Source organism: Balearica regulorum, chromosome 2, assembly GCF_011004875.1.
Source record: "Balearica regulorum gibbericeps isolate bBalReg1 chromosome 2, bBalReg1.pri, whole genome shotgun sequence".
In the NCBI taxonomy this organism is placed as follows: Eukaryota; Metazoa; Chordata; class Aves; order Gruiformes; family Gruidae; genus Balearica; species Balearica regulorum.
This window is the reverse complement of record NC_046185.1, coordinates 25,057,322-25,069,785: the sequence shown is the minus strand read 5'-3', so window position 1 is coordinate 25,069,785 and position 12,464 is coordinate 25,057,322.

Genomic DNA, 12,464 nt, shown 5'->3' with positions numbered 1-12,464 from the left:
TAAGGCTAATCTGTGGCAGAGGTAGGTGATGCTACAGATGCTTTAGTGTAGTCTTGTATGTTCAAGAAGCCCTTTAGTGTGCCAAGCCAGATGCCATTTCATTTTCTGCATGACTTATAGTGATGTCTGAGTATTTCCTAGCATTTATTTTATTTACCCTAACAACAGTCTGTTTCCATTTTACAATTAAGAAATAGGATATTTTGGCAAAATCCTTAAAATATTTTGGGCAGAAGAACCCAAGGACTGTCTCTGAAAGCTTCCTGCACCACAGACGTAGGGGTGTGGAGTGAAGAGACCCATGTTTGGTGCCTCTGTCCCTTACACGGAGCACGGGAGGGACAGACAGGTCCAAAGCCAGGAAAAGCCAAGTGTGATTTTGCCTTCTACCTGAGGAAGACCAAACCAATTTTTCTGTCTCCAGGGAGTTGCCCTTCTCATTCAGATTGTCGTGCTGGCCACTGAGGCAGCCCCCTTGCACACACCCCCATCTGTGTTTCTGTGTGCTGTGTAATTTATCCCTTATTAAGCCCTGTGCCCTTATTCCCTTAATTCAGGTTAGGCCGAAGGCAAGTGTCTCGTTGTATGCATGGAGAAGAAACCTAAAGCCTGAGGCTAAGAACAAGATATTTTGGGAGACTCAGAGTTAGATCAAGCAAATTGTGTTGAGCGTGCCCATGTCAGCAAGCCAGGACCATCTGCTTGCCCTGCCGCAGGGTGTTCTGTGCTTCGCCTGTGGATTACCAGCAGTGCCAGCAGCAGTTATACTTTCACTATAGTTGTCTCTTGAAGCCCCAAGAAGGACTGGACATTAGCTGCTCTTACAGACACAGCTGGTTATATGCCAGGATATTTGGTTCAGTTGTGTTATTAAGAATTAACTGAAAGAAATTGTATGGCCTGGGCAATGCAGGAAATACATACCATAAAACCAATCTGCAGGAATTTCTGAAGCTGTGTTAATCCAAACAAAACAAAATATCCCGCAGAAGGCTGGAGGCAAGTCCTGGCTTCCCAGCCACTCAGCTCCCTCTTCCCCAGAGCTGCTTTGAAAGTGACCCTGCTCACTTTCTCAAAGAAAGGCCTGGAGTACCCACCAGAGGCTGGTGTTGACTACATGGATTTGTGTTCTACTACCATAGGACGCTCTTTGAGGATCAGGGACAACTGGGGAGAAACAGGATCCACCTGACAAATTGGGACAAAAGTATTGTTGCCAACAGGCTGCCCAATCTGATGAAGAGCGCTTTAAACTAGGAACAATGGGGAAGGGAGATGGTCCGTAGCCTCCAAGTGAGGAGGAGGTGGACCAGGCTGGAAAGCAGATGATCAGGGTGATGTGAACAAGAGAGAACATGTAAATAACAAAACAAGGGCAAAGGGAGCCCACCTCAAGTGTGTGCACATAAATAAGGATGGCTCCACAGGGCAGCATTAAGGGGAAAAGTCTCATACCTCTTCCGGGGTATCAGTGGGTGTCTCTCTGTTCTTTCACTAATGGGTGGAGTGGAGGCACACATACCTCCATTTGTGGGTCTGTGATGGTGCTAACCCTGATCGCCAGTGACACTGGGCCCTTTCCTCCCATGGCTGGTAGGAGTGGTGCAAAGCTGGCCATACGTGGCGTGTGGTCCTGCTGCAGTTGTGCCAGGCATTGCAAGTTGGGCATGGTGCTGCAGTGTGTCAGGCCACAGTGGAGCCGCTGGCTTTTAGCCTGCCTTTCAGAGTTCCCCTGTATGTAGTCACCTGTCTGCATGCTCACTCTGCCTTGGTCCTGTAGACATTCATGGCAAAGCTGAAGCACACGTTAGGATCGTATCTAGCCATGTGACCCAGAGTAACAGGGCATGTGTAGCATCATGCTGGTACTAGGAATTTTGTGGAAGGTCTGGAAGAAGAGCAAGGAGTTGTGGAAAATCCGGGCAGTGTATGTGACCACTAGGCTAGTTATCCTCTCCATTAATGTTTTGTGAGGTCAACAAGGGCCTGTAAGATGATGGAGGTGGTATAGCCATAAAAGACATGTGAACAACATGGGGATGTGAATCCTGTTGGTGTCACCACTTCCTAGCAGGGGAATTGCTTCTGATCCCTTCAGGGGGTTAGTATGACAGCTGTGCTGGGGACCTGCAAGATGGCATCACTGTCTACTGCCCTATAACAAATTATTTGTCCAAAATGTTTGGGGGCTGCTGAGTTGAAAGGGTCAGGAACACTTCCCTCTTGGTGAGCAGAGGAGCCCAGAAGGTGGCATGCTGGTCCTGGATGCCAGCTTACACCTTGGAACAGTGTGAGTGCAGAGGACTCCCCCAGTCACCTGCCAGTCACTCTACACCATGCCTAAGGGGTTGTCACCCCCGGCCACTGGTCTGCTGTGCCCATGCTCTGCTCTCAGAGAAGAGGATCCTGTCCACGCTGTGTCCTGGTTTGGTGCCAAAGACCTCAGGCATTTCTCATCCTACAGATCCTGCAGCATAAACTCCTCTAGACTGGGAAGCTCAGCCTACCAGGTGTCCTCTCCAGAGCCCCGAGGAGGAGGTTAGCCTGGTGATGGGCATCACGGGAGCTAGGGGACAGACAGCAGCAGGAGCGAGAGCATGGTGGAAGGGAGCATGTTGTCACGGTGAGCACAAGGCACACTTCAGATATGTATGGAGTATGCATGGGGCTGATGAGTGCTAGAAACATCCATGGTTGCAAAAGGCTGCAGAGGAGATGTTACACATAGTGCGCTTCCTGCTCTGTGTCAGAGAGTCTTAACCTTGACTATTATGTACGTGGATGGCTTAGCAAAGGTCTCAGCAGGACTCAGTGTTGTCATCACAAAAGCCAAGAATGATTTTGATTTGCCAAGCAATTAATTGTAGTGAGTAGAACTTCTTCAGTCAAATCCTAAATATCTTTTGTGTAAACTACTCTTAGACATTAACAGACTTGATTATTTTTTCTCTGTGAATCCCCACATAGTGACAGTAAAAACAGTTTTATTTAGTATAGCTAAGTGTAAACAAATGAATAAAAGCCCAAATACAAAAATCTGTGACTTTGATAGGGCTAGAGTTCAGCTCAGAGCCATCTAGAAATTTCGGGGCTGATTTTACATTGGTGATGCTTCTTCCAGATGCTGACTGTTTGCAGAGGTGGGCCAGATTTGCATAGGTTTGCATTCATTTCACAAGCTGAACCATGGCTTTCTAGTGAAAGCTTGGGTTTTGGAGCAGAGTTTGCAGCTAGTTAAATTATTGAAGAAGAACAAAAAGCCGAAGTCACCGAGCAATGGGCCAGTGCCTCTCAGTCTGAATTTGCTTGTGCTTATTTGAAAACATGCCTTTGGCCCATCTGGTTGTGTAAGTTTGTTTGTTTGTTTGTTTCTTGGGTTTTTATTGTTGTTGTTGCTGCCCATTTGTTGCTTTTAAAGGACAATGTGGCTTTAGAATTAGTACATAATGGAAAATGTTACGTCAAGTATTTCATTGAGCTTTCAGTTTAATCTGTTAAAGATGACTTACTGATACACTGATTGTTTTCATTAAAAAGGGAGAGGTCTGTATTTCTAAATTTCTCTAGAATTCTACTTTGTTTATTTACAAAGTATAATGATGCTGGCTGAACAATCTTTTAAAGTATCACTTCTTTTTTTTTAATAGTAGTGTTTTGTGTGGCTATTTTTAATAGGATAGACAGGTTAGGACTTGGGCTGTGTGAAACATGGACGGCCTAATTCTGGATAACAAACCTCAGGTTTTCCGGAGATGTGTTTCCCTCCTATCTTCTCAAGACTGTCAGCACAAAGCCCTCTCCATCCCTGAACTTGGCTTTGGAGGGAGCACGTTGCCTCTGAACAGGCAGGTGGTTGAAGGGGTTGGAAGAGGGGTCAGTGGACACCTGGGACCATCGCCCACGCTCCCCTCTGGAGGCTGCTGAGAGCAACCCTTGGCCCATGAGGGACATGGCTGGTACCTCACAGCCTGAGAGCATCCTGTAAAAATGCAGACTAGCAAAATCAGAGTGCCTGTCAGAAGCATCGAGCATTTTAGGCCCACGGCTTTGGGGCAATTTTCGCATGACCGTTTCGACAGGTCACGTCAATCCATCTCTGGCACACTCAAACAATTGGGACTACATCTGTCCCCAGAGGTTGACCAGACGCTTTCTTGGCCAGATAAAATGGTCATCCTTGCCAGGTTTTGAGTACATTATGTGGCTGTAATATTCCCATCTACAATCCGCTATTCATTAGCATATGCTTAGTGCCAGTGTTAATTGCTTTCTCATCCCATGCCTGTGTGGTAGGAGAGCTCGTCGCTGGCTGCGTGGTGGTCTGCAGCTCTTGTCTGGGTTCCTACCAGGAACTTTTTTGGGTCTCAGGAATGCACATTTCCCAGAGAGGATCTGTTAGCTTATCGTGAAGACTTGCAAGGTTGTGTAGGTCAGGATAGTACATGAGTTCCCTCAGTTGGGTAATTAATTTCTGGTTGTAGGATTAATCTTTTCTCTTGTTAATCTCGTGTCCTTTTCTCTTGTATTAGACATCTGAAAGTGTCTTGGATCAACAAAAGTCTCTTACTAGCATTGCATGTAAATTCACAGTGATGTATCTGTACCTGCATTTTCTATTAGTCTATTATATTTAATTTTCACCTTGTCTTTTGTAGCTTTCGATGTACATTTTTCCCCCTGTTGACAGCCTGACCCTATTGCTGAATGGCTTTATGACAGTGATCTGGCTTCCCAGTGAACTAGCAATTGCACAGGCGTGCAGTTCTTAGATTATATTCACTGGCTCTTTTTCTTCAAGTTACATATTTAAAAACCTAGGAGGAACAGTCAGCTAAAGCTATTTGAATATTTTTTTTTTTTTTAGTTTCATGCTCAAAATAAGAAAAAGAAAACAGGACAAATAGTGTACTTGAGTTGAATCAAAACAATGTTTTGGGGGGACAACTGGTGAAACTAATTGAAATATTTGCTTATGTTACCAAATTTTATAATTTTGCTTAATCTTTTAACTTAGGTTAGTTTCATTTCATATTTCATAATACAATATGAAAAGTTTCATTAGGAAAACAGCTGTGTGAAACGTTATAGCAGTTCCAAAAGTAAACACTTCATGGCAAAATAGTTCTGCATTGACAGCTTTATTCCCTCCTCAAGATTTCTTGGCTTAAAAACCTTTAACCAAACTAACTCAACCTAAAATCAGAATTCCCGTGAGTTCGACTGCTATTCCATGTTTGGTATATTCACTACTAATTTTTATATACATATGTAGCATCTCTGATACAGATATAGCATCCCTGTACCAGGCATCATGGTACAGAAAGTCTTTTCCTTTGAGGGTTTTTTTCTGCATCTACTAGTATTAATTCCTTTCTTCTAGTGCCAAAATCTTGCACTGAGCCCATGATGTTTTCCCACAAAGTATTCAGTGTACTGCTTTTTGTGATTAGCACTGCTTTTCGTGTACATTGCCCAGAGTGCTAATCAAAACAAATGGAAATACTGGACAAAACCACTGCCACTAAGGAACAGAAAAATCTGCCTCTACATCTCGCTCGTTCTGCACAGGAATGAAGTTCTAAGCGGTAACTGCTGCTGGTGCACCAGGCGACTCTCCATCACCACCTTGCTGCTGTCACCGGGGTATTGTCAGGCACGTCTAGAACACTAATTCAATACCTTCTGATGTTCCTTTTCAAAGGCAATACTTGTCTCTGGGCATTTTATTTTATTTACTGTGTCTTAACTGTCTTCTTTTTAATGCTTATTAGTCCATGCTTGTTTTACTTTCTTCTTTCAAAAAAAACCCCTCTTCTTGATCTTTGGATTTGTTGTTGTCAGATATTCATATCTGAACTGGGATGGACATTGTACATTGGTGCATGCATTGTACATTGGTGGTTTGCTCTTTTTGCAATCTACTGATGGCAAAGCAGTTAAGAAAATATTTCTGGAGGCTACAGGATTCCTTTTGACAGGAGAAGAGTCCTTTCTTCTTTATGAAAATACAGAAGGAACTAGAAAAAGCCCAGAAGAAAGAAGGAAAAGATTTTCTTTCTTGCTAAGCCAATATATGTGTGTGTGTGTGTGTGTGTATACGTGAGACATTTTTCCAGGATTTCTGTGTTCCTGGAAAAGCATCTTACAAAAACAGTTTCCAAAGTTAGTTTCCTTTCATGATGTATTGATTTCTCTGTGTTGTAGCTCCCCTTTTGAAGGAGAAACTAGCAATGTGTTGAGATGCAAACTCAATCACCAGGCTCTCATTTCCATATCTGGCAGTGACAATACCTTATTTTCCTCTCCCTGATACACTGATAAACAGTCAAGATAAACAGAATTATATTCTGGAGAGTCATTCCCTGACAAAAACCACGGTGTTTTGGATCCCAAACCACTCCCTACTTAAATCCTTTCTCCCCTTTTAATTTATCTATATCCTCAAGCCCTGAAAATTTAATTAAAGTAACTCAGTACTCTGAACCTTCCTGTACCACTGAAGGGGATGTTGGGTGTTTAAAGAAACACTGCTCTGACTTACCTTGTGTAGTGATACTATGGGAAACAAAGAATAAGATATTTATTGAAAACCATGGTCATTTTTTTCTCTGTTGCTAATATTAATATCTTTAGCTCTGGACACCATAGGAAAAAACATAGTATAATATGTTGTAGGGGCACAGCTAGCAGCAGGAATATAACTGAAAACCACTCAAGGAGAGTTCCAGCCTCCCCCTCTAAAACACGGACAAACTTTCAGAGCTACAGGGTCAGGGCTGCTGGTGTGTGTCCCTCTGGTCACCTTCTTCTCCTTGTGCAAAGCTTGGTACTACGAGCACGTGTTTCTGCCCTCCTTTCCTCATTATCCATTTTGGCTACCTCCATTCCTTCAGCAGCTTTCTTCCCCTTCCACCAGCTATGTCATTTTCTGCAAGGAAAAGGAGACAGTGAAGATGTAAAATTAAGTCATTTGTTAGGTTGCCTGTGAACATCTGGAGAAGGCAGTGTGCGTCCAATATCTTCTTGAGACAATCCAACAAAACAAAATTACCAATTTACTATCCTTTGGCCTGCAGCAGGGCAATCTTTACAGGCTCAGAATTCCCCAATCTTGCCTCTGCCCTTCTTTGTCCCCTGGGTACCAGTGGCGATGTGTGACACCGCTGCAGGGCCAGGCATCTCCCCCGAGTCCCGCTGGGTGTGCCGGGCACCGTGGCCAGGCTATGGGAGGAGGAGAGGAGGCCCAGAATACTTAGTGCAAATTGGATGGGGACAGATTTCAGTCTCTGCAGAGCAGGTTCAGTTCAGGCTTACAAGCAGAGATTTGAGTCACTGAAGGAGAAAAACATCACACTCAAAACCAGTTTGAAACGTAGGGGGTTTTCCCCCACTGGTGTTCTTGTTCCCCATCCCAAGGGCTAGGTAGAACTCAGCCGTTCAGGCAGGACCCACGTCTCCATCCACAGTTTTGCAGTTTGCTGGGGAATTTTCTCCTTTTCAAGGCACGTGTTCCCCAAACCAAGCTCCAGTCTCAAACAGTGCCTTGGACCATTCTAGCTGCAATAAAAAACCTTCAGAAAATGTACTGATGCAGGGCAATGTGCCACACTCCACAAGGATGCTAAAACAATAACTTGGGAACTGCCCTGTAAGTGTCATGAGACATTAGCCCAAAACATTCATTGAGATTACAACACGTATCTTGCTGAAAAAGGAAAACATAGTGAGAGGCAAAAACTAATACAACAAGAGAAATTCAATGAATTGTTGTTCTAGGCTGATTCAACGTCTTCATAGCTAAGTCTGTAAAAGCTATGGCTACTATAGCTGGCTTTTCTGAAATCAGCAAACGCAGACTCCTGCACACACATCCACGTACAGCCTTGTATTTTTTTGCTGTATGCTGCATCTTTTTTCAGCATTGTGAGATAAATATGAAAAAAAAAAAGTAATGAGGAAAAAACTATTCCCAAATCATTCCCTGTCATTCATGAAGTTATTTGTACACTTTCAGCCACAAAAGAAGCTACACCTTGCTCTGCCAGCTCAAAACGTCTAGAGCTGTCAGAGTAATGGAAGATGGGAATTGGCATATAGGACATTTGATTTCTCACCCCTAAAACACTGTTGCTATTATTATATAGGGTACTCATAAGACTGAAATACAGGCTTTTGACGTGGTTACTTTCTCACATAGCTTTCTGCCTTTTTGGAGATGGAAGCGTAAGCAGACTTAATCTACATTCATTCAAAAGGAAAGCATTTATTCTTGTCAGAAAAATCAGAGAAAGGAAGACCTGAAGAAATATTAAAGTTGTAAAAAGGTTTGATCAACTGGAATGAGATAAACTCTTCAGTCTGATGAGAAGTCTGGAAAAACAAGAGACTCAGTCTAAAAACTAGGAAATTAAGAGTGAAAGGGGAATACAGGCACAGCTATTTCAATCAAAAAGTAATAAGCATGTGGAATAAATTATTGCTAGGTGAAGCTATTGAAGAAAATAACAGGAATGAATTTAAAAGACAGCTAGACATCTTTATGGAGAGAGCAGAAACTTCACATTTTTCCTACTTATATGCTTTGGGTTACATCCAGCAAAGGACTTAGTGTTTAAAAAAGGACTTAGGAGGACTTTAACTGCTTAAATCCAGAACTACATCCAAAAAAATCCCAACTGACTACTGTGGATGCTGGAAGCACCTGGGATACATAGTGCCAAGTATGCTGAGACCGAGGGCAGGGTCTCCATGTCCTCCGGGGCTGTGTTGGTCCCTGCAGCATGGTGCTGCCTCCCACCTCAGATCAGATTTGAGCCAATGTCCCCCAGGGGCCTGATACAAAAAACATTTCCAAAGCATGCCTAATGCAAAGCAGGGGACCAGGTCTCACACAAAAAGCTGTAGCAGCTGCCACTTTAAAATTATGAGGGGGTAGTGCTAGTCTGTGCCATCTTTAACATAGTGCTTTGATAATAACATCATTGGATGCGGAGGACCCTGATGCTTTTCTGCTGGGCGGGACTGAAATCTGAATGTCCCATGTGCCAGGAAAGGGTGAATCCCCTTTCTTGAAGGAGGTTGATTATGCAGAAGGGCATTTCAGACTCCCTAAACCAGAGAAAAAGTGAGAAGTTGCATGAGTACATCCTACTAAGTGGGCAGACGAGGAAAATCCCAGTATCTGGTTGGTCTTTCCCAGGACTGTTCTTGTCTTTTGTGTCACACAGTCTTTTTATTGTTACTGAATAGCAGTGATGGTTACAACATTTTTATTATTATTCTGGGACACTTCTACCATGCCTGATAAAAGACTTTTATTGGACTTACAAGTTTTCAAAAATATTCATTTCATTATCTATTGAGCAGCTTGAAGCTGCCAGTGGAGGGCACCACTGGAAGACTGCAAGGTAGCTGTGGTCCGCTATCTGGAAGACATGAGTTTACTGGGCAATGTAAGCCTCAGATCATAAATGCATGCTGGGCTCTGACTAACATTTACAAGAGCCAAAGAGAGACTGCAGGCTCAATTTCAGAAACTTTTAGGACATTTCAAGCTGTCTGCAAGATGTCCCCTTCTCCCCCCGCCTGCTCCCCACCCACCTAAATTACAATCGCATGTTATCAGAGTGACTCCGAACCGGCTACGATGAAAAACCATCTTGTTTTTCATTTAGGCTGAGTCATGCACCACTGAACTGTGGGGATAGATTTTCCTACGGGTGCTGGGTTTGCATGCATTGTGCATCTGAAGTGGAGCTGGAGGCAGCTGGAGGCAGGTGGAGGAAGGCAGGAGGGGCTGTGTGCAGCTCTGCAGGGCTGCCCGGCCAGGACCGGGGTCCCAGGGACACCCTCCCGCCAGGCAGCCCCAGAGAGGCAGCACCCTGGTCGTGTCACGTCAGGGCTTCCTAAGGACTTTCTGGAATTCAAATTGCACTGCGTAATCTCCGCAAGCCAGCTTGCTTAAAGATCAGCGTACAACTGGAGCTATTTTGCAATGAGTCCCGGTGTCGAGGGAGTTAAAACTCTGTAAGGTTTACACTGAATTACACCCCCCTTGCTTTAATGCGAAAAAAAAAAATCCACCTTGACAAGATTTGTACTGATAAGAAAGTATCCTGTTAAATTTGTACTGATAAGCGCACTGCACTGATTTGCTGAATTAACTCTCTGCATGACCCAAACAAAACGTGCTCAGTGATATAATTATATCGTGCTTGGATCTCTCTGATAAGGCTTTCTTCTATACATTGAGTTCAGGGGGCAAGCGAACACATTTAATGCTGGGGAAACCAGAGCAGGGGGTAATGTTGGAAGAGGGCTGGCATCTGGCTAAGAAGGTGACTGGGTCATCATGTGGAAGTAGGCCTGGGGATGGCTTGACCGAAGAAAAAGGCAGAGGCTGTTCAGGAACAAAGCGGCTCATCTTGCAAAGCAGGTGGGCAAGCATTTTTGCCAAACTGCAAAACACAGCGGGCTGCTATTTTTAAAGCACAGAGGGTAGTTATAATTTGGAGGAAAGGTGGGAAATGACTTCTGAAACATCCCTTTTGGGTTTTGTTTTTTTTTTTTTTTTTCTCTTAAAGAATTTGTTATGCTTCTATATCTCAATTTCTGTTAAAAAGTGCAGCAAATGATTGCTCATATGAAGGTCTGGGTTAAGTACGGAACGCAGAGGCAAAAATCTGCTCATATCTAATCCTGGCTCTGAGACTGATTCAAGCTTTGACCTTGAGCACATCACTTAACCTCAAAGGAATAACTTGAGGATTCATTAGCTGGTCCTTGCGGAGTGCTTTGAAGATGAAAAGGGCTTTATAAGTGGCAAATATTATTATGTGTTCTGGGACCTGGAAATTTTCAATGTTTGTATATATAATCATTTTTACAGAGGATTCGCTACATAAAAGAAACAGTAAATTTTGCTGGAAATTGCTGGAGTGCAGATAAGAACTGCCTTTTCCAACTGAGAGGATTTTTCATTGAAATCTTTCTCTCCCTTTCCGTAAAGCCTTTACAACATGAACCAGGGACAACCATTTCACTCAGCTGCCTGTCTGTGGGCTTGTTTTAAAGGGAGCAGTTGCATTGCTCACTGGTTGGGCAACAAGTGCAAGGATGAGGGAGAAGATTTAAGGGGAAGATGCTCCTGAGCTGCAAGGCATAGCAGCCCATGGCGTGGGCTCGTCTCCAGGAGGTTAGACAGGCTGTGTGAGTTGTGTTCCACAGAGACCCTGTGCAAGAGGAATGCAAATCGGCAATCACCAAAGCTTCAGCACCCTGTTGACAGCAGATATTGAAGTAAGGAAGAGTATGGAAGCGCTGACTGTAAGGAGGTGGCTGGCTCCATAGGCTTCAAAGAAAGATTATGCATTAGCATCATATTAGGATTTCTCTTTTGAATCAGCTTTCAAAGAGGAAGGCAGCTGCACAGAGCTGTTCCATGCTGTATATTATAAGACAGATTTTGATACATTTATGAACAGGATTAGGTGGCACGATGCCTTCAAAATGGGATCGAACTCTTAATTCAGGACGTGTCTCACCTTCTTAGATCCTGCCTTTCCCTACATCATTCAAATTTGTGATAGTGCTATTGACAGCAGCAGCATGAAATTTGTGCACTGATAAAAGGAAATCATTGTCACGAAAGGGCTGCTTATTTAGGGGTATCCTAACCTGGATAGCTGGGCTAGAGCATGGTATCGATTACCTGGCCGAGCCTGCATCCTGCTGACAAGAAAGATTGCGATGCTCTCAGAGGCAGAACTTCCTTATGCAGCTTTTAAAGATCTGTCAAAGCCAAATCTGCTTCTGGACCATGTACTCTCATCGAATTTATATTAGTGTTGATACAGCACACGTGATGCCTATAGGCTGTGAGTGCCCAATGGACATGAGCTTGCTGCTTCCATATCAATCAATTTCAGGCGTGTGTTCCCCTTAATCTGGGTGAAATTGGCTGACTCAAATCCTATAGTCTCCACTTAATTGAATTGCTTACTGAAATCAATGAAGATTCTGACTAAGGACCGCCTCCCTTGTCCTATTGCCTCTGCAATGGTCATACGTGTTTGTATATGTGAAATAAAGGCATAAAGAAATGGAAATTACACAGGGATGTCTAAGCACACAAGGAACAAAACTGAAACTGTGTATCTGTGCTGGTTTTGGCTGGGATACAGTTAATTTTCTTCATAGTAGCTAGTACGGGGCTGTGTTTTGGATTTGTGCTGAAAACTGTTGATAATACAGAGATTATTTTGTTACTGCTGAGCAGTGCTTACACAGAGTCAAGGACTTTTCTGGTCCACACACCACCCCACCAGCGAGTAGGTTGGGGGTGCACAGGGAGTTGGGAGGGGACACAGCTGGGACAGCTGACCCCAACTGACCAAAGGGATATGCCATACCATATGACATCATATTCAGCATAAAAGGGGCTGAGGGAAGAGGAGGGAGGAGGG